This window comes from Mustela lutreola, chromosome 1 (genome assembly GCF_030435805.1).
Source record: "Mustela lutreola isolate mMusLut2 chromosome 1, mMusLut2.pri, whole genome shotgun sequence".
NCBI classification, from domain to species: Eukaryota; Metazoa; Chordata; class Mammalia; order Carnivora; family Mustelidae; genus Mustela; species Mustela lutreola.
In genome coordinates, this window is record NC_081290.1 from 12110889 (window position 1) to 12135080 (window position 24192).

General features: G+C 36.1%; 1 pseudogene; it reads left to right on the top strand.

Moving 5' to 3' along the window:
• The first annotated feature begins 37 nt into the window (after positions 1-37).
• Positions 38-23662, top strand: LOC131819728 (UDP-glucuronosyltransferase 2B31-like; annotated as a pseudogene).
• Positions 23663-24192: the final 530 nt, after the last annotated feature.

Sequence of the window (24192 nt, forward strand, 5' to 3'; positions counted from 1 at the left end):
AAGCCAGCCAAAGAAATAAAAGGCATCGAAATCGAGAATGAAGAAGCAACATTATCACTATTTGCTGGTAATAATGATCTTAAAAATAGAAAAAACAAAAAAGTTATAAAAACACTTTTGGAATTAAGCAATGATTTCAGTAAAGTGGCAGGTTATAAAATCAACTGTTTAAAAAAAGAAGAGCAAATTGGTCATTCTCAAGGGAGGGGAGTTGGAGGCCTCTGGGAAAAGTAACTCAACACCCGGACAAGCATGACTACAATAAGGTATGAGTTCATCCCCACAGGCATGACTATAAACAAAGAGATAAATAATAAGTGGTGGCAAGATACAGAAAATTGAAACCATTGAAGGTTACAGGTGGGAATTGTTTCACATTGTTCCAGTCATCAAACGTAGAGTTACCATATGACCCAACAATTCTACTTTTAGATATAAATGGAAGAGAAAGAAACACAGGCCCCACAAACCATTTACATCTACCTTTTGCATCTTGCCATAAAAACAGTTTATATAATGTATTTACTTTGAGATGTAGGAGTTATATTTTAACTTCCTGATTGATTTCTCCTTGTATATAAATACAAGTAATGACAACAGAGAAGTGGGATTTGAAAAGAAGCAGAATGTCTACGGAAAGTATTTCAGTTTTGTGCTGCTATAGCTAAGTTGCTACTTCAGCTCTAGGAGTTGTGGAAAGGTGAGTCTCTGACCCACAGAATATAGACTTTGGATCCTAACAAAGAAAATCCTGGTTGAACTTGTCCAGAGAGGTCACAAAGTGACTGTTCTGACACCTTCAGCTTCTGTTCTTATTGATCCCAACAACAATCTCCTCTTAAATTTGATATATGCCCTTCATCTTTAGGTAAAAATGATACTGAGGTTTCTATGATGCAACTGGCCAATAAATGGATAAATGGTCTACCAAAACATACATGTTGGACATGTTTTTCCACTAATGGAGGAAGCCGTTTGGAAATGTTCTCACTGTCTTGAGAAACTCTGTAAAGATGCAGAGTTTAGGGCATCCAGGTGACTGAGTTGCTTGAGCAATTGCCTTGAGCTCAGGTCATGATCCTGGAGTCCTGGGATCGAGTCCCGCATTAGGAGTCCTGGGATCGAGTCCCGCATTAGGAGTCCCTGCTCAGCAGGGGGTCTTCTTCTCCCTCTGCCCTTTCCCTCTCATGCTCACTCATTCTCATTATCATTCTCTCTCTCTCAAAAAAATAAGAAAAATCTTTAAAAAAAAGATGCAGAGTTTAAACAAGAGAGTTATGATAAAACTACAAGAATCAAGGTTTGATGTCATTCTTGCAGATGCCATTGGACCCTGTGGTGTGCTGCTGGCTAAGCTACTTAAAATAACTTTAGTGCACAGTCTTTGCTTCTCTCCTGGCTATGCATTTGAAAAGTATAGAGGAGGATTTCCTTTCACACCATCTTATGTACCTGGTACCAAGTCAGAATTAAGTGAGCAAATGACATTCATGGAGAGAGTAGAAAGTATGATATATGTGCTTTATTTTGAATTTTGGTTCCAAACATTTAATGAGAAGAGTTGGGATCAGTCTTACAGTGAAGTACTAGGTAAGTCATGTTTATAACTGGTAGTATGAAGTCTTAATTCTAAGTGGTTCAGAAGGCAACCTTGTATAAAGTTAAAGGAAATTGTCTTTTGTAAGTGAAATGATGAAAACATAAAATGATCTGTCAGTCTCACAAGGTATAATGGAATGTTTAAATTATAAGGTCAGTTAAGACCCTGTCGTCCATTACTAATACAGAACACTCCAAGTATAAACCACAAATTGAAGCACTGAGGAGTTCTTTAAGCAATCACGTATTTGTTCTTGTTCATTTGTTTGTAACAGGCTTTATATTAAGGAGGAGTTTTACATCCACAGCAATATTAAGTAGAGATTCACCTTAAACGCCCTGTCCCCTCACAATCATCACTCCCTGTATTATCAACACCTCCCAGGAGAGGAGGACATGTGTTACAACTGATTCAATTATATGGACAGATCATTATCCTCCAAATTCCAGAGTAGTATCAGTACCCTAAAAATTCTTTATGCTCTTTCAAGTCATTCTACATATAAATTTCACCATATTTTTTTATAGAAGGCATTAGAAATTTCATGAACTATCTTTATCAAAGCAGACATTTAGACTTAAGATTTACATATTTCTAGCACAACTATCTATGGAGCATTGGAGGAAATTGTTTTCTCCTTGTTTAGTTTCCTTTAAAAATTAAACTGTCTTGCCATATTTTTTGAAGGCTCCTTCAGAACTGAAAGGTATAGAGGCTCTATCCCAGACTCAGGAACCTATAATTTGAAGTTACTAATGGTTGCATGTTCCTTAACTAAATACTTACAAACCTTGTTGAAGTATGGACACACACATTATTAGTCTGAATTTTTTCAAAATTACACCCTCCATCAAAGAGAAAATGAGCCAAAATGAAGGGTGAACATATCTATTTCCATACTTTATAATAATTTCCAGCAACTTTTGCAAATATTCTTATTTAATGCACAAATATTATTAAGCTCTTAACATGAACCTGATAGATTAAAAGCTATACTCTCAAGAACTTCACAATGTTTTTGGAAAATCTGGGATCAAATGGCTTGCTAAATTGTAAGAAACTAGACTACAGCACTCTAGGAAAAAGTGTTTCCATGAGTGTGGTAGGATTAATTGAGAAGATGAATTCAGTTTTTGCATTTGCATTCATTACTTTTGCAGCTGCACAGAGTAAACAAATGCATGTTAAATATTGTAGTGGCTTAAGTTTAAAAATTATTAATGATTATGAATGAGTGCATGTGACATTAGAGATGAAAGTCTATTGCACTTTTTCTTTTGTATGTATATTTATGAACAATATGTATATTTACATATTTTAATTTTTAAACCACAGGCACTTTCTTTTTTCCTTTTTTAGGTTTCATTTCATTTCATTCTTTTTTCATTAACATATAATATATTGTTAGCCACATGAGGTACAGGTCTGTGAATCATCAGGCGTACACAAATCACAGCACACCCCAAAGCACATACCCTCCCCAATGTCCATAAGCCAACTTACCATGCCCTACACCTTGCCTCCAAGCAACCCTTAGTTTCTTTGGTGAGATTAAGTGTCTCTGATGTTTTATCTCCCTCCTGATCCCATCTTGTTTCATTTTTTTCCTTCTGTAACTCCCCAAATCTCCACATTGATTCTCAAATTCTTCATATCAGGGCGATCATATGATAATTGTCTTCCTCTCCGATTGACTTACTTCATTCAGCATAATACCCTCTAGTTCCATCCATGTCCTTGCAAATGACAAGATTTCATTTCTTTTCATGGCTGCATTGTATTCCATTTTATATATGTACCACTTCTTCTTTATCCACTCAGGTGTTGATGGACATCTAGGCTCTCTCCCTAATTTGTCTATTGTGGAGATCGCTGCTATAAAAATTTGGATGTGCATGCCCCTTCAGATCACTATATTTGTATCTTTAGGGTAAATACCCAGAAGTGTGATTGCTGGGAAGTAGGGTAGCTCTATTTTCAACTTTCTGGAGAAACTCCATGCTGTTTTCCAGAGTCACTGCACCAGCTTTCATTCCCACCAGCAGTGTAGGAGGGTTTTCCTTTCTCCACATCTTCACCAAGAATCTGCCATTTCCTGAATTGTTAATTTTAGCCATTCTGACTGGTGTGAGGTGATATCTCATTGTGCTCTTTGTTCTTTCGGTGTTGAGTTTGATAAGTTCTTTATAAATATTGGATACTAACCTTTTATCTGATATGTCATTTGCAAATATCTTCTCCCATTCTGTTGGCTGTCTTTTGGTTTTGTTGACTGTTTCCTTTGCCGTGCAAAAGTGTTCAATATTGATCAAGTTCATTTGTGCCTTGTTTCTCTTGCCTTTCATGATGTTTTAAAGAAGAAGTTGCTGTGGCTGAGGTCAAAGAGGTTCTGCCTGTGTTCTACTCAAGGATTTTGATGGATTGCTTTCTCACACAGAGGTTTTTTATCCATTTGGGGTCTATTTGTGTGTGTGTTGTAAGGAAATGGTCCAGTTTCATTCTTCTGCATATGGATGTCCAATTTTCCCAACTCCATTTGTTGAAGAGATGGTTTTTTTGTTTTGTTTTGTTTTGTTTTCCCATTGGAAAAAGATTTCTTTCTTGCTTTGTCAAAGATTAGTTTACCATAGAGGTGAGGGTCTATTTCTGGGCTCTCTATTCTGTTTCATTAATCTATGTGTCTGTTTTTGTACCAGTACCATACTGTTTTGATGATGACAGCTTTGTAAAAGAGCTTGTAGTCTGGAATTGTGATGCCCACAATCTCTGGCTTTCTTCTTCAACATTTCTCTGCCTATTCGGGTTCTTTTCTGGTTCCATATAAGTTTCAAGGTTCTTTGTTCCATTTTTTTGAAAAACAGGGAATGTATATTGATAAGGATTGTGTTAAACATGTAGAATGCTTTAGGTAGCATAGACATTCTCACAACATTTTTTCTTCCAATCCATGAGCGTGGAACATTTTTCCATTTCTCTGTATTTTCTTCAATTTCTTTCATGAGTACTTTATAGTTTTCTGAGTATAGATTCTTCACCTCTTTGTTTAGATTTATTACTATTTATCTTATGGTTTGGGGAGCAATTATAAATGGGATTGACTCCTTAATTTCTCTTTCTTCTGTCTTGTTGTTGGTGCATAGAAACACAACTGATTTCTGTGTATTCATTTTATATCCTGACACTTTACTGAATTCCTGTACAAGTTCTAGCAAATTTGGAGTGGAGTCTTTTGGGGTTCCACATAAAGTATCACATCATCTGCAAAGAGTGATAGTTTGACTTCTTCTTTGCTGATTTAGATGCCTTTAATTTCTTATTGTTGTCTGATTGCTGAGGTTAGGATTTCTACTACTATGTTGAGTAGCAAAGGTGATAATGGACATCCCTGCCCTGTTCCTGACTTAAGCAGAAAGTTCTCCGTTTTTCTCCATTGAGAATGATATTCGCTGTTGGTTGTTCATAGATGGCTTTGACGTTATTGAGGTATGTATGTTCTATCCATACACTGTGAAGAGTTTTGATCAAGATAGGATGCTGCACTTTGTCAGTGCTTTTTCAGCGTCTATTGAGAAGATGATCTGGTTCTTGTTCTTTCTTTTATTAATGTATTGTTTCACTTTGACCAATTTTCGGATGTTGAACCAACCTCACAGCCCAGGAATAAATCCCACTTGCTCGTGATGAATAATCCTTTTAATGTACTGTTGGATCCGATTGGCTAGTATTTTGGTGAGAATTTTAACATCTGTGTTCATCAAGGACATTGGTCTGTAGTTCCCTTTTTTGATAGGGTCTTTGTCTGGTTTTAGGATCAAGATAATGCTGGCTTCATAAAATGAGTTTGGAAGTTTTCCTTCCATTTTTATTTTTTGGAACAGTTTCAGGAGAATAGGAATGAATTCTTCTTTAAATGTTTGGTAGGATTCCCTTTGGAAGCCGTCTGGCCCTGGGCTCTTGTTTGTTTGGAGATTTTTGATGACTGTTTCAATCTCCTTACTGGTGATGGGTCTGTTCAGGTTTTCTATTTTTTCCTGGTCCAGTTTCAGTAGTTTATGCATCTCTAGGAATGCATCTATTTCTTCCAGATTGTCAAATTTCCTAGCATGTAGTTGTTCATAATATGTTCTTATAATTGTTTGTATTTCTTTGGTGTTGGTTGTGATCTCTCCTCTTTCATTCATGATTTTATTTATTTGGGTCCTTTCTCTTTTCTTTTGGATAAGTGTGGCCAGGGGTTTATCAATCTTATTAATTCTTTCAAAGAACCAGTGCCTTGTTTCATTGATTTCTTCTATTTTTGTTGTTGTTGTTGTTTGTTTGATTCCATGTCATTGATTTCTGCTCTGATCTTTATTATTTCTCTTCTCCTGCTGGGTTTAGTCTTTCTTTGTTGTATTTTCTCCAGTCCCTTTCGGTATAAAGTTAGGTTGTGTATTTGAGACATTTCTTGTTTCTTGAGAAAGCTTTGTATAGCTATATATTTTCCTTTCAGGACTGCCTTTGTTGTGTCCCATTGTATTTGAACAGTTGTATTTTGATTATCATTTGTTTCCATTATTTTTTTCAATTCTTTCTTCTGTACATTGCTGTGAGTTTTGTGTTAAAGTATCCTACTATTATTGTGGTATTATCAATGTGTTTCTTTAATTTTGTTATCAATTGGTTTATCTATTTGCTACTCTCATGTTAGGAGCATAAATATTTACAGTTGCTAGATCTTGTTGGATAGACTGTTTAATATGCTATAGTGTCCTTCATCTCTTATTAAACTCTTTGGTTTAAAATCTAATCTAATTAGTCTTTAAGGATTGCTACCCTCACATGATAAGTAGTTCTCCATCCCCTCAAATTCAATATGGAGGTGTCTTTAGATCTATAATGAGTCTCTGGTAACCAACATATGGATGAGTCTCTCTTGTTTATCCAATCTGCTACCTTGTGTCTTTTTTTTGTCTTTTTTTTTCTTTTTTTTTTAATTTTTTATTTTTTATAAACATATATTTTTATCCCCAGGGGTACAGGTCTGTGAATCACCAGGTTTACACACTTCAGTGCTGTGAAGTACCTTGTGTCTTTTGACTGGAGCATTTAGCCCATTTAATAGAGCAACTATTAAAGATATGAACTATTAAATTAAATGAATTTTGTGCCACTGTATTACCTATAAATTACTGTTGCTGTATATGGTCTCTTTTCCTTTTTAGTCTCTGTTCCTTTTGGGCTCTCTCTTTGCTTAAAGTATTTCCGTTAATATTTTTTGCAGGGCTGGTTTAGTGATCACATTCTTTGCATTTCTGTTTGTCCTGAAAGCTCTTTTCCTCTCCTTCTGTTTTGAATGACAGCCTTGCTGGATAAAGTATTCTTGGCTGCATATTTTTCTCATTTAGCACCCTGAATTTATCATACCAGTACTTTGCCACAGGTCTCTGCAGACAGGTCTGCTGCCAGCCTTATTTTTCTACCCTTGTAGGTTATGGACTTCTTGTCCTGTGCTGCTTTCAGGGTTTTCTCTTTCTCTTTGTGATTTGTAAGTTTCAGTATTATATATCAGGTTGTTGACCTGTTTTTATTGATCTCGAGGGGTGTCTCTGTGTCTCCTAGATTTTGATGTCTGTTTCATTCCCCAGATTAGGGAAGTTCTCCACTATAATTTGCTGCAATATACCTCATGACCTGTCTTTCCTCTTCTCCTGGGGTCCCAATTATTCTTATATTGTTTTGCTTTATGATATCATTTATCTCTCAAATTCTCCCCTCATGATCCAGTAGTTGTTAATCTCTCATTTTCTCCACTTATTTATTCTCCAACATTTGGACTCTCTGTCACTAATTTTCTCTTCTGCCTCATCCATCCCAGCAGTTAGATCCTCCATTTTTTAATTGCATCTCATTAATAACTTTTTTTTTGACCTGATTATAGTTCCTTTATTTCTACAAAAATATCTTCTGTTTTTCTCAACTTCAACTAGTATCTTTAAAATTGTTATTTTGAATTTTAGTTCTGACATCTTGCTTATATCCATATTGATTAAGTCCCTGGCAGTCAGTACTGCCTCTTGTTCTTTTTTTGAGGGATGTGTTCTTCCATCTTGTCATTCTGTCCAAAGGATAGATAAATGAGAGAACAAAATAAAGAAATAGCAACAACCCCAGAAAAATTTACACTAAATATATCAGAAGAGATCAGAAACAAGCAAAGAGAGAGTGAGAGGGAGTAAGAGAATATAATATAAACAGGTGACTAGCACGGAGCAATACACTAGATCCCAGAGGTATTTTCGTCTCTTTCTTAGAAGAGTGTAGATCCCTAATTTGTAAAGAAAAAAAAAAAAATATATATATATATATATATATATATATATATACACACACAAACAGATAAAGAAAGGAAGCAATACATGATTTTATTTATTTGGGTCCTTTCTCTTTTCTTTTTGATAAGTCTGGCCAGGGGTTTATCAATTTTATTAATTCTTTCAAAGAACCAGCTCCTACTTCCGTTGATTTGTTCTATTGTTTTTTTGGTTTCTATTTCATTGATTTCTGCTCTGATCTTTATGATTTCTCTTCTCCTGCTAGGCTTAGGGTTTCTTTCTTGTTCTTTCTCCAGCTCCTTTAGGTGTAGGGTTAGGTTGTGTACCTGAGACCTTTCTTGTTTCTTGAGAAAGGCTTGTACCGCTATATATTTTCCTCTCAGGACTGCCTTTGTTGTGTCCCACAGATTTTGAACCGTTGTATTTTCATTATCATTTGTTTCCATGATTTTTTTCAATTCTTCTTTAATTTCCCGGTTGACCCATTCATTCTTTAGAAGGATACTGTTTAGTCTCCATGTATTTTGGTTCTTTTCAAACTTCCTTTTGTGGTTGAGTTCTAGCTTTAGAGCATTGTGGTCTGAAAATATGCAGGGAATGATCCCAATCTTTTGATACCGGTTGAGTCCTGATTTAGGACCCAGGATGTGATCTATTCTGGAGAATGTTCCATGTGCACTAGAGAAGAATGTGTATTCTGTTGCTTTGGGATGAAATGTTCTGAATATATCTGTGATGTCCATCTGGTCCAGTGTGTCGTTTAAGGCCTTTATTTCCTTGCTGATCTTTTGCTTGGATGATCTGTCCATTTCAGTGAGGGGAGTGTTACAGTCCCCTACTATTATTGTATTATTGTTGATGTGTTTCTTTGATTTTGTTATTAATTGGTTTATATAGTTGGCTGCTCCCACATTGGGGGCATAGATATTTAAAATTGTTAAATCTTCTTGTTGGACAGACCCTTTGAGTATGATATAGTGTCCTTCCTCATCTCTTATTATAGTCTTTGGCTTAAAATCTAATTGATCTGATATAAGGATTGCCACTCCTGCTTTCTTCTGATGTCCATTAGCATGGTAAATTCTTTTCCAACCCCTCACTTTAAATCTGGAGGTGTCTACGGGCTTAAAATGAGTTTCTTGGAGGCAACATATAGATGGGTTTTGTTTTTTTATCCATTCTGATACCCTGTGTCTTTTGACAGGGGCATTTAGCCCATTAACATTCAGGGTAACTATTGAGAGATATGAATTTAGTGCCATTGTTTTGCCTGTAAGGTGACTGTTACTGTATATGGTCTCTGTTCTTTTCTGATCTACCACTTGTAGGCTCTCTCTTTGCTTAGAGAACCCCTTTCAAGATTTCCTGTAGAGCTGGTTTGGTGTTTGCAAAAACTTTCAGTTGTTGTTTGTCCTGGAAGCTTTTAATCTTTCCTTCTATTTTCGATGATAGCCTAGCTGGATATAGTATTCTGGGCTGCATGTTTTTCTCATTTAGTGCTCTGAAAATATCATGCCAGCTCTTTCTGGCCTGCCAGGTCTCTGTGGATAAGTCAGCTGCCAATCTAATATTTTTACCATTGTATGTTACAGACTTCTTTTCCCAGGCTGCTTTCAGGATTTTCTCTTTGTCACTGAGACTTGTAAATTTTATTATTAGGTGACGGGGTGTGGGCCTATTCTTATTGATTTTGAGGGGTGTTCTCTGAACCTCCTGAATTTTGATGCTCGTTCCCTTTGCCATATTGGGGAAATTCTCCCCAATAATTTTCTCTAGTATACCTTCTGCTCCCCTCTCTCTTTCTTCTTCTTCTGGAATCCCAATTATTCTAATGTTGTTTCATCTTATGGTGTCACTTATCTCTCAAATTCTCCGCTCGTGGTCCAGTATCTGTCCCTCTTTTGCTCAGCTTCTTTATTCTCTGTCATTTGGTCTTCTATATCACTAATTCTTTCTTCTGCCTCATTTATCCTAGCAGTGAGAGCCTCCATTTTTGATTGCACCTCATTAATAGCTTTTTTGATTTCAACTTGGTTAGATTTTAGTTCTTTTATTTCTCCAGAAAGGGCTTTTGTATCTCTCGAGAGGGTTTCTCTAATATCTTCCATGCCTTTTTCGAGCCCGGCTAGAACCTTGAGAATTGTTATTCTGAACTCTAGATCTGACATATTACCAATGTCTGTATTGATTAGGTCCCTAGTCTTCGGTACTGCCTCTTGTTCTTTTTTTTGTGTGAATGAAAGAGGAGAGATCACAACTAACACCAAAGAAATACAAACTATTATAAGAACATACTATGAGCAACTCTACGGCAATAAATTTGACAATCTGGAAAATATGGATGCATTCCTAGAAACATATAAACTACCACAACTGAACCAGGAAGAAATAGAAAGCCTGAACAGACCCATAACTAGTAAGGAGATTGAAACAGTCATTAAAAATCTCCAAACAAACAAAAGCCCAGGGCCAGATGGCTTCCCGGGGGAATTCTACCAAACATTTAAAGAAGAACTAAGTCCTATTCTCCTAAAACTGTTCCAAAAAATAGAAATGGAAGGAAAACTTCCAAACTCATTTTATGAGGCCAGCATCACCTTGATCCCAAAACCAGACAAGGATCCCACCAAAAAAGAGAGCTATAGACCAATATCCTTGATGAACACAGATGCGAAAATACTCAACAAAATACTAGCCAATAGGATTCAACAGTACATTAAAAAGATTATTCACCACGACCAAGTGGGATTTATTCCAGGGCTGCAAGGTTGGTTCAACATTCGCAAATCAGTCAATGTAATACAACACATCAATAAAAGTAAGAACAAGAACCATATGATACTCTCAATAGATGCTGAGAAAGTATTTGACAAAGTACAGCATCCCTTCCTGATCAAAACTCTTCAAAGTGTAGGGATAGAGGGCACATACCTCAATATCATCAAAGCCATCTATGAAAAACCCACCACAAATATCATTCTCAATGGAGAAAAACTGAAAGCTTTTCCGCTAAGGTCAGGAACACGGCAGGGATGTCCATTATCACCACTGCTATTCAACATCGTACTAGAGGTCCTAGCCTCAGCAATCAGATAACAAAAGGAAATTAAAGGCATCCAAATCAGCAAAGAAGAAGTCAAATGATCACTCTTCGCAGATGATATGATACTATATGTGGAAAACCCAAAAGACTCAACTCCAAAACTGCTAGAACTTATACAGGAATTCAGTAAAGTGTCAGGATATAAAATCAATGCACAGAAATCAGTTGCATTTCTCTACACCAACAGCAAGACAGAAGAAAGGGAAATTAAGGAGTCAATCCCATTTACAATTGCACCCAAAACCATAAGATACCTAGGAATAAACCTAACCAAAGAGACACAGAATCTATACTCAGAAAACTATAAAGTACTCATGAAAGAAATTGAGGAAGACACAAAGAAATAGAAAAATGTTCCATGCTCCTGGATTGGAAGAATAAATATTGTGAAAATGTCTATACTACCTAAAGCAATCTACACATTTAATGCAATTCCTATCAAAGTACCATCCATCTTTTTCAAAGAAATGGAACAAATAATTCTAAAATTTATATGGAACCAGAAAAGACCTCGAATAGCTAAAGGGATATTGAAAAAGAAAGCCAACGTTGGTGGCATCACAATCCCGGACTTCAAGCTCTATTACAAAGCTGTCATCACCAAGACAGCATGGTACTGGCACAAAAACAGACCCATAGATCAATGGAACAGAATAGAGAGCCCAGAAATAGACTCTCAACTCTATGGTCAACTAATCTTCGACAAAGCAGGAAAGAATGTCCAATGGAAAAAAGACAGCCTCTTCAATAAATGGTGTTGGGAAAATTGGACAGCCACATGCAGAAAAATGAAATTGGACCATTTCCTTACACCACACACAAAAATAGACTCAAAATGGATGAAGGACCTCAATGTGCGAAAGGAATCCATCAAAATCCTTGAGGAGAACACAGGCAGCAACCTCTTTGACCTCAGCCGCAGCAACATCTTCCTAGGAACAACGCCAAAGGCAAGGGAAGCAAGGGCAAAAATGAACTATTGGGATTTCATCAAGATCAAAAGCTTTTGCACAGCAAAGGAAACAGTTCACAAAATCAAAAGACAACTGACAGAATGGGAGAAGATATTTGCAAACGATATATCAGATAAAGGACTAGTGTCCAGAATCTATAAAGAACGTAGCAAACTCAACACCCAAAGAACAAATAATCCAATCAAGAAATGGGCAGAGGACATGAGCAGACATTTCTGCAAAGAAGACATCCAGATGGCCAACAGACACATGAAAAAGTGCTCCATATCACTCGGCATCAGGGAAATACAAATCAAAACCACAATGCGATATCACCTCACACCAGTCAGAATGGCTAAAATCAACAAGTCAGGAAATGACAGATGCTGGCGAGGATGCGGAGAAAGGGGAACCCTCCTACACTGTTGGTGGGAATGTAAGCTGGTGCAACCTCTCTGGAAAACAGCATGGAGGTTCCTCAAAATGTTGAAAATAGAACTGCCCTATGACCCAGCAATTGCACTATTGGGCATTTACCCTAAAGATACAAACGTAGTGATCCAAAGGGGCACGTGTACTCGAATGTTTATAGCAGCAATGTCCACAATAGCCAAACTATGGAAAGAACCTAGATTTCCATCAACAAATGAATGGATCAAGAAGATGTGGTATATATACACAATGGAATACTATGCAGCCATCAAAAGAAATGAAAACTTGCCATTTGCGACAACATGGATGGAACTAGAGCGTATCATGCTTAGCGAAATAAGTCAAGCGGAGAAAGACAACTATCATATGATCTCCCTGATATGAGGAAGTGGTGATGCAACATGGGGGCTTAAGTGGGTACGAGAAGAATAAATGAAAGAAGATGGGATTGGGAGGGAGACAAACCATAAGTGATTCTTAATCTCACAAAACAAACTGAGGGTTGCTGGGGGGAGGGGGTTTGGGAGAAGGGGGTGGGATTATGGACATTGGGGAGGGTATGTGTTTTGGTGAGTGCTGTGAAGTGTGTAAACCTGGTGATTCACAGACCTGTACCCCTGGGGATAAAAATATATGTTTATAAAAAATAAAAAATTATATTAAAAAAATAAATAAATAAAATAAAATAAAATAAAAAGAAAGGAAGCAATAAATGAAGAAAATATATACGTTAAATATAAATGCAAAACTAAAAATTAGAAAGACTTAAAAATACTTTGATAAAATAAGAAATTAGTTGAAAAGGGAAAAAGAATTATTGGAGGCCTAAAGAATCATGAGAAAAAACCATGAACTCTATGTAGTATTTTCTCCCAGTCATAAGTTTCAGAGTTCTGTGTTAATGGGTAAACCTACTATTAGCTAGATGTTTCTGCTGGTCTTTTTGGGGAGAAGGCTGTTGTGCTGATTCTCAGGTGACCTTGCCACCAGTGGACAGCCTAACCCTTGCCAGGGCACCAGGCTCAATTTAAGTAGCTCTGGATATCTGGAGCAGGTAGGGGGAATGAAAATGGTGGCAACCAATCTCTAGCTTGGGAGCTTAAAGTTCATGCCTCCAACTCTTCAGTGAGCCCTCACAGAAAACAGTCAATCTATCTTGTCTCCTTAGTTTCTGCTCACACTCTGTGTTCACCCAGCCTGTGATCAAGCATCTTTATATTTAATACATTACCTGTTTTGAGTCTGCAACTGTGCTCTTCTCTGAGGGGAGGGAGGGAGATCTGGGCCATGGTTCTGCTGTTTGCTGGATTCCACTTGTAGAGTGATCACCTGACCATGTTGTGATGAGTGGTTTATGGAACACAGAGCTGCAAGCCCACTCCTGGTCTTGCTGATTGTGTCTGCTTCCCCTCTCTCATGCCTGGGAACTCTGCCACATTCATGCACAGTTTTTTTCTGTGACTCCAGGGATCCTGAGACCATACTGTCCCCCTTAGCATTCCACCCGTCTTTGCCACCTGAGTGCCTTTCAAACAGGGAGACACCCCCTCAATGAAGCAGACTTCTAAAAGTGCCAATTTTGTGCTTCTTTGGTAGCCATCTGACAGAGGTTCCCATTACCCACAGTTTGTTGACACATATATTGTCTCAGATTCACATCTCCGCACCTCCTACCTTGCAAAATGTGGTTGTTTTTCAATTTGAAAATTGCAATGATTTTTTTCTTAGATCCCCAGTTAAGTTCACTGGTGTTTGGAATTGTTTGATAGATATCTAGCTGAACTCCAGGGACCAGATGAAACGAGGGTCCCCTACTCCTCCACCATCTTCCTTCTCTAGCCCTTGGTTTATTTTCATCTGAAAATAAACTTACATATAATTAACTATGTTTTTCTTTTTTCTTTGAATTCCATATTGTATTAATGCTCCCTTTCACTTCACATCTAGAAACCATATTATTCTAGAAGACCTAATCTTATTTTTCCCTTAGTAGCTTATCTGTAAATTGGTGAGGTGATTTTCTTATTTAACTTATAGGCTAATCCTTCCACCCAATCCTTTGTCTTCTCCAGGATGATCCACTACTTACGTGAGTCTCTGAGGAGAGCTGAAATTTGGCAAATTCAAACATTTTGGGATTTTTATTTTCCTTATCCATACCTACTTAATTTTAAATTTCTCAGAGAATTTCATGACAAGCCCACCGAATCTTTATATAAGGTAAGATTATTATATTGAAAGATTTTTGTATTCCTTGTGATATGACTCCTGATTTTCCTTTAAAGATTACTGTCTTAGTAACAGAGATGTGATATTGAACATCTTTGGTTGGTCACTCTACTTCCATTTTCCATGTCAGAAGGGCTCTTAAGATACAAAAAGGTGTTTTAAGCATTCTATTGAGAAATTAAACTGAAAAATGGCATGATTGATGTACATCTCAAAATATTATTTCTATAATATGGGTAATGGATCAAAGTGACAGGAAAGTAGAGCCACAAAAATCACTAAGGAGACTGCTGCAATCTTCCTAAACAAGCTGATGGAGTTATAAACACAGGTAATTGTCATAATGGTAGAGAGATAAGCATGCTTTCCTCAGAATCTTTAGGGTAAGTTCTACATTATTAATGACTGAAAGGAAGTAAGAGTGTAAAGAAAGTAAGGAAAGAAGGAAGTCCCCTGGATTCCCATTTTGAATGTTTATTTTATAGTGATCATTTCTAATGATATAGGGAACTTATGGAGTTAGAATTTGTTTAAAATTAATACAATGAGCTTTATTTTTTTTAAATATTTACTAAAAGGAATAATACCACTTAGTAGGATTTTCAAGTAGAATTTTCCAGAAGTCATTGGATAAGATAGGTATCAAGCTTAGCAAACAGAAAAGGAAATATTGAGGGTCATCAGCATAAAGTGGAGTTCATGAGAATGAGAGAAAATATTTAAATTTTCATTGATTTTTTATCAACCTGAAAACCGGTTCCTTTTGACATGAAAAAGAAAATTATATTTTATCACATTCCTAAATCTTCCAAGAAAAATATGTAGAGTGCTAGGGATGTTGGAAGGAAATGATATTGAGAAACAGAAGAACTATTTAACTATCAATAGAGAGTGAGGAGAAAAATCTTTAACTTGTACTGTGAGAATATTAACCAAATCCTTTTAAGAAGGTTGCAGAATAAATGATGTTCTCAGAATTCTCAATTTCTATTTCTAAGAAAATGTATATTGATGAAATTTTACTTCAGGATTATGAATGCCCTTTTTCTTGCCAATCAAGTTACAGCTGCAAACCAAGATCTATTAAGACTTAATATAAACAACCATTTTCTAACTAGAGATATCAAAAGAGAGGTGACAATTTCTCTGGCTCTCTAGATAATCTCCCATTCTAAATAAATTATCATCGAATTTCCACTTTTACACACACACACACACACAAGTCACATAATTACATACTTTCACAAAATCATATCAGATAAAATGAGGAAGAGGGAGGAAATTATACCAGTTTACCTTTTTTTTTTTTTTTGCCTTAAAAATTTTTTTTTAAATTTTTATTTATTTATTTGATAGAGAGAAATCACAAGTAGGCCCAGAGGCAGGCAGAGAGAGAGAGGGTGAAGCAGGCTCCCCGCTGAGCAGAGAGCCTGATGTGGGGCTCCATCCCAGGCCCCTGAGATCATGACCTGAGCTGAAGGCAGAGGCTTAAAGCAGTGAGCCACCCAGGCGCCCCTAAAAAAAAATTTTTAATACAAAAATACTCATATACAGTTTTTCAAACACAACGTGCCACTTTAAATGCTATTTTCTCCTGACTGGCAGCTCTCACGTCTACAGTTTAGTCTGTTACCCCCCAGAAGGAATTTCAAGTTTTTAAGTCTGTGCAAACCGGTGAGAGCGCCGAGTGTTCCTGAAAGGAGCCTGACCTCATCCTGTAGGAAAAAAGTGAGAGAAATACTAGAAAGACTATTCTGTTCAAATGAACATTGAATAAAACCAAAGAAAAATTTAATTAAAAAAAGTCCAGGCTTAATTGAATATGCATCACATGGTGATGGATTTTCTTTTTTTCCTTTTTTTTTTAAGATTTTCTTTATTTATTTGAGAGACAGAGATCACAAGTAGGCAGAGATACAGGCACAGAGGAGGAAGCAGGCTCCATTCTGAGCAGAGAGCCTGACATGGGGCTTGATTCCAGGACCTGGGGATCATGGCCCAAGCCGAAGGCAGACTTTAACCCACTGAGCCACCCAGGCGCCCTTGTGATGGATTTTCTTAACATCATTTAGAAATTATTCTCAATTTGTGTTTAAGCCTTTTTATTTTCATATCTTCTAAAAGAAAAACTAACTCATTTTGTTGAGTTACTGATATTTTTAACAAATCACCTGCATTTGATCTTAACCCATAAACAAAATATGTACTTTAAAGTTCAGCTCAACCTGCTATAAGTTGATTAGAGCATCAAGAAAGAGATTTCTGGGATTGTGAACTTGGTTTCAGCCCAGGTTTATTTAGAGCAAGAGCTGATCATGATGACTATGGAAGGTTTCTATGTTCTTTCCATGCGGCATCTGTGTTTCTTCAGTTCTGGAAAGACTGGGGAAGTACTTGTGTGGTCCTCAGATTCCAGTCACCAGATCAATCTAAAAGTTATTCTGGATCAGCTCCAGCTTCATGGACTTGAGATAATTATCTTGGTGCCTTCACCAAATCCTCTATTTCATCATACCAAGATCCCCTTTAATGTGGAGATCCTTCAACTTTCAATAACTAAAGTCTCATAGTAGAGCTTGATACCATTCTTTACATGGCTTCTCTTGAACTGCCAAACATTTCACGGTGGGACAGACAAGCAAAACTGAGACAAATGAGCAAGAGATTTTTCAGGAATGTGACAGTGTTATCACAAATAAAGAGTTATTCAGCAGGCCACAGGCAGCTAAGTTTGATAACTGTTTTGCTGATTCTTTAAGCTTTTGTGGGGAGTTGTTGGCTGAGCTCCATAATATTCCATTTAACTATTCTTTTTGGTTTTCTTGTGGGAATGTCATTGAGAGACTGTGTGCTCAACTTTCCACACCGTCTTCATGTTTCCTGGCAGCACATCAGGACTGAGAGACAGCAGGACTTTTGTACAGAGGCTGGAGAATTGGTTATTCTACATAATGAGTGATATTGTGTTTTTATATTTTATATTTCTAGAATGGGATGTATATTAGAGCAAAATTTTAGCTGAAAGAAATTTGCATGAAATTAGGATTCTTACATCACATGTAAAATGTATTTATCTGACTGTATAAAACTTTAAAATGGCATTAGGTGAGGATCCAAGCTTCTGCAGTTAAACAGTTTTAAGTGAAAAAAATATTTGTTTTTGGTTTGTTTTTGATGATTGAGTGCTTACAAATGATTGGGAAAAAATGAATATTCTCTATATTTACTCATAAATCCTGACTTCTGCTACTATTTTTTTTTTTTTGGAGTATCTGTAAAACCATGTGTGCTTAATCTGAGCAGTGTGCTTAATATCCATAATGTGGGACTATTTCTCTCTTCTTTACTTCTGCTTTCATATACCCTGTTTTCTTTCTGACTAATTTGCTTTTTCTCAGGCTTTCTGTTTGGATCCAGTGTAGGTTGTGTTGTTAGTTCTAAGTCTTAACATGTGATGAACACAAACCTAGAAAATAAATATATTTTGGTTTCATCTGCTCTTGTCTCCCAAATCGAAAAATATGAAAGATTTTCTCTAAAGGACCAGGTTCCCAGACATATTTCTCATTATTTTGTTTTTGTTGTTATACTCAAAATTGCATTAGAGATCACTGTTTCTCTATTTCAGCTATTTCTTTTACCCCTTATTTTTTTTTAAAGATTATTTACTTATTTGAAAATGAGAGAGTCATGACAAGTAGGCAGAGAGACAGGCAGAGGGGGTGAGGGAAGCAGGCTCTTTGCCAAGCAGAGAGCTCGATGAGCGGCTTGATGTGGGGCTTGATCCCAGGACCCCGAGATCATGACTTGAGCCAAAAGCAGAGGCTTTCCACTGAGCCACCCAGGTGCCCCATCTTTTACCCCTTCTTATCTCTACATTCCCATAGTATAGATTAGTTCATTGGGAATTTCAATTATAATTCTTCTTCACAAAGATTGGGAATTTTTATTGTTATTGCTTGTCTTGTTTTACATTGCAAAGAGCTATAAAAATAGAAAATATCCTCATTATTATTTTATGCTTCCTCATCTGCTGACTTAGAATTCAGTATGTCTTGGATTTCTTTCATTCTTGTCTTTCTCTTTAAAGTATATTTTAAAACCAAAATCACTCTTCTCAACAAGTTTGTCCCTGGGCATTACTATTGGCATCTTAACAACAACAAAATAATCACTACCCTCTGTATGAAGTTTGATTTGTTTTTGTTTTTGTTTTTATGACCCTGAAGATTTAGAATATTAATACCTTCATTTAAATTTTAAAACGGCCCAGTATTGCCCTTGAATTACATTTTATTGTGAGGAGAGATAGTTTCACATTATACATAAACAGTTCCACTTTGCTTGTAGATGGTAGTTGTAGGTCTCACTGACCAGGAGAAAGGGGTTCTCAATAGTAAGAGAAATTCACACTCAGTGTTGATCTACAAGTTAAAATTATTTGGTAAATATAAAAAGTAAATGTTTCCTTAAAATGATACCATATGGTCATGGAGAAAAAAATTTACATTTTTAGTGTAAAAAATGTAAAAAGAAATACATTTTTGTAAAAATAACTGTCTTTCAACTCACATTAAGCTAAAGTGTATTTTTAAGCAAGAAAAACAGTACTGAATTCAAGTAATGACTTGAATAAAATCAGCTATATCTTAAATAACCTTTCCTTAAACACACATTTTATGAACATCTACCACATTCTAAGCAGTGTCTCAGTCACTGGGCGTATAAATATGAATAATAAGATGTTCTGAGGGAAATTTCCTCTCTTTCTCTCTTTCTTCATACATACATACCCACACATATATGAATATGCTTATCTTTTTAGGCAAATACATTTATGTTACATGTATTTATGTATATAAACACATATATACACAAATATACATATATGCATGTATTTATAAATATACATATACATGTTCCCATAGCCACAGTCTGGGACATTACGTAACCATACGTTCAAACAAGGCTTACTGATCTTAAATCTAGAACAAAAAAAATGAAGAAACTGTAGATGAGCCAGTGGGAAAAATGTTCTCCCACCTGTTAAAAACTGACGCTAAACACGTTTGTGGTTCACGACTGTGATGTTTGATATCTGTTCTGCCAATATAATAGAGGCAGATGAAGGTCATCGTTTCTTTCCCCCATTATCTCATGATCAGTTAATATGCTACAACAAAAGCATCACAGACAGAATACTGCTACATTTTCATGTATTTATAGCAAGTAGGTGAGAGGTAAAATCAATAAAATCTTATCTTTTTGTCCAGCTAATCACTCTAATGCATATTGAGAAGGATTCTTTGATCACTTCACTTGCTCACTAAATGCTGCTAGAGACAGCCTTCAGCTAGCTTTCTAGCAGGAACCTTGGCACCAGACTCTTCTGTTAACTGTTAAAACAGAGTCAAAGCTATGCCTGAGAGTCCCACCCCAAAGTGTGTTATGTATCTGGATTCCCTAGACACTATTTATTTATCTGTTTATGCAGGGGCAGAAATGCTGAATGATGTTTTCCATTAACCCACAAATAGCACTCTTAATCTGACCAAAGGAAATAACTCTAATCTTCCTTATGCAAAGTAACTCCAATGTAGCTTTTCTTTTTTTTAATTTTAATTTTAATTTTTTTTATTTTTAATTTTTTTTATTATTATTTTTATTTTTTATAAACATATATTTTTATCCCCAGGGGTACAGGTCTGTGAATCACCAGGTTTACACACTTCACAGCACTCACCAAAGCACCTACCCTCCCCAATGTCCATAATCCCACCCCCTTCTCCCAAACCCCCTCCCCCCAGCTAAAGGTTTATTTGTTTTAGAGAGAGAGAGAGTGTGAGTTGGGAGAGGGATAGAAGCAGAGGAAGAGACTCTCAAGCAGACATCCTGCTGAGTGCAGAGCTCAATCCCAGGACCCTGAGATCATGAATTGAGCCAAAGTCAGAAGTCTGACGCTTAACCAACTGAGCCACCCACGCATCCCTCCAGCCTCCAGTGTGTGTCTGTGTATCTGAAAGGTCTTCATGAACTCTTGTGAGGTATATAATCATAATTTAGTTGGATCAAATGCTATTTCCTTAGGCATGTGAATTAAAGCTAATGAACAATCATGCATATGCATCATTGTCTATAATGGAAAATTCTAAAGTAAATTATGGATACCATTCTTTTTCACAACTTACTTCCATCCTTACATAAAGATATCAAACTCTGTATTCCAGGCATATTCTTCCTTACCGCCACCGTGAAGTAGTAATCCAATTTCCCTTTGGTAGTCAGGATCAATCACCCAGACAGCACAGTTATCTTCCTTTTTGCCTGCTGATTTAGAAGCATGAGGACTCTCACTTCCTCCTTCCTATACATGAATGGTCATAGCAACATTATTCATAGTAGCCAAAAATGAAACAACCCAAATGATCATCAACTGATGAATGGATAAAGAAAATGAAGTATCTTCATAAAAAGAAATAAAAAGATGATGAAGAACTGATATATACCACGATATGGATGAACCCTGAAAACATTATGCTAAGCCAAAGAAGGGAACACATACACACACAGAAGGACAGAGAGTGTATGATTTATTTATATGAAATGGAGTAAGATTATTCTGGAAACAGGCAAATAGGGACAGAAAGTAGATTAATGGTTGTCAGAAGCTGAGAAGAGGGGGAAATAAAGAATAACTGCTAATGGGTATCGCATTTTTTAAAGGGGTAATGAAAATCTTATAAAAATTGGGGCACCTGGGTCACTCAGTTGATTAAGCATCTGGCTTCACCTCAGGTCACAATCGCAGGGTCTTGAGTTTGAGCCCCATGTCTGGCACTCTGCTCACTGGGGAGTCTCTCTCACCCTCTCCCTCTGCTTGCTGTTCCCCTTGCTTGTGCTTTTGCATTCTCTCTCTCTCTCTTTCTTTTTCTCTCTTTCTCTCTGTGTCAAATAAGTAAATAAATAAAACCTGTAAGGAAAAAAAGAAGAAAATGTCCTAAGATGAAATTGTAGTGATGGCTGCATAACTTTATGTACAAAGAACATAATTGTGTATTTTAAAAGGAAGAATTGTATGACATATAAATTACATCTTAATAAAATTATTATATAAAAAAGTGGGGAAGTGAAGCATCACACAACGAGAATAAGATTACAGCAATGGCTGACACCAATAAGGCACTAAAATAGTTGTGTACTGAGTTGAAACTGGATTTTCAACATCATTAGCATTCTCAGAATAAAACTCGTAAATTACTGAGATTTGTTTGTGATCTCTTATACAGAGACATTGTCCTGGTCTGTTAAAAATCCCTCATCTTTTCTGATCAAAACTTTAACATGCTTAAAATATCAAGAACATTCAAAAAGCCAGATGGTGGGAAACTATATAGTTACAATTTCCTCATACCAGCACTACTGAATATATATTTCAAAAGGGTACCAAACCTCTGGTTAAGTTTTCTTGTTGCACAATAATTGGAATTCATAAACAAAGCTCTAAATTATTTGATTCAGAGTCACGAATCTGAGTTTTAATTCTGTTAATGTTCAATGGGTTACCACATCAGTCAAAGGGTACACTTTTTGTACTATGTGTAAACTAAATATGTCAGAACAGCTAACATTTTCCTGCCAAAGAGGACAAAGTCTTGTGAACAGGAATTTTGATTTTGTATAGCAAGGGAGGTAATCATTTTCAAAAACTTACTGAAAGATTTCCATTCCTGGTTGGATATGATTTGTTGTGGCAGCACACTCAAAAACACTATAAAAGGATGGATAAATTACAAAAGTCATTTTTTTAACAGACATCAAAAGTCTTTTGGAGCAACAAGAATGAGATAAATTGTAATTCCAAAAAGCAAGAAACACTACCACAATGAGCTAAGAGTTACTGCTTGTTTCTTGTTCTTTGTTGGGAGTATTTAGTGATTCTGAGCATGAAGTGGAAGTCAGGCTTCTCTCAAGCAGATGACTCTCTTGGCAAAGAGGAAAGCAGCAGGCTTTTGGCTTTGTTGTAGATCTAAATCCTTGTTTGATTGGTTATCCATAATCTCACTACTGTGTACTCTTGCCGGGAAAGGTGGATTAATTTTGTATGATTTACATAGGCCCAATATTTGTTCCTTAAAGATTTTTCTTAGAAAATGAGATAGTTAAATATTTCTCATTTAACATATCAGTTTATTTTCCTTCTATAATCCTTCATTCTTATTCAGGAAAAACTACCACATTATGTGAGATTATGGGGAAAGCTGAAATGTGGTTGATTTGAATTTACTGGGATTTTGAGTTTTCATTATTAATATATCCCTAATTTTGAATTTCTTCTGGGACTGCACTGCAAACCTGCAAAGCCCCTGCCTATGGTAGTTAAATTTGCTTATTTCTTCTTGGTTATTTTTTTTTCTTTTGGAATTATTTTTAGCTTATTATTTATAGTATTTGATCCCTTAAGTGAAAACACATCACTGCAATTAACAGACATTATATTCTTAAACTGTTAATTACATTACCATAGATATCTTAAACATTATCATGGCAACCATTACTGACATTGACACACATATGATAGGAATGAGATTCCTAGACCCTGAGTTTAGTGGAACCATGGAGTATCTCTGCACAATGAGTCTGAGCTAAAATAAAATGTATCCCTTCCAGGCCCAACATTTAATTGCCAGATCCAGATATTCCAGAATTTTCCTTTCCTTTGTCATGTCAATGGCTTTATTCCACATGATATTTGATATATCAACCTGAGTTCTAGGTTAAAAAATATATATACCAGCTGCAGCTCAATAGATGAACATACAGCATGAGAAAGAAATAAACTGTTTTAAGCCACTGAGATTTTGGAGTTGTATGTTATTTAGCCTAACCTAGTTGTAGAAATGGATAAGAGTAGGGAAATTATGTTGCTTTGAGAATATATCATAAAAAGATATGACGGCTGATTCAAAAAATGTAGCAGAAGTTCAGCAATGATGAACTGCTTGGTTTGAACAAAGAAGAGAAATTAGACTGAATAGATAATTGGGAGATAATTTATATTTTTAAAAGGGGCAATATTAGGTATTCTTCATTTCAAATTTAAGATCAATGAAGGATCACTGTATAATTTTTAAAAAGTTAAATGATACGACTTACTTTTTCATAAATATTGTTTATTGAATATTTGGCGAATATTTGGCATGGAGCAAGATTTAACACAGGGAAATGAGCTGAGATACAGATGCAACAGCTTTTGCAAGAGATTATAGAGATACAAACTACAATATGACAGTAACTTTTTTGAAGTAGAGAGATTTAAAAAGTACATACAAAGAAACTAAATAAGATTGAGTGGTTTCCTGGAGGTGGAGATTAAAGGAGAGGGTTCAAGAAAGAATCCTTAGCTTTTTGTTTATTTCTATAAGCCTTTTTTTTTCTTACTGGCAAATTAGAAGTAAATACTGATATTTACTAAGGTGAAGAACTAAAGGGGAGCAGTTGTGAGGGAAAAATAATATGTTTATATTTTGGCATGCTGAATTTGAGGTATGAATGCAATGTAGC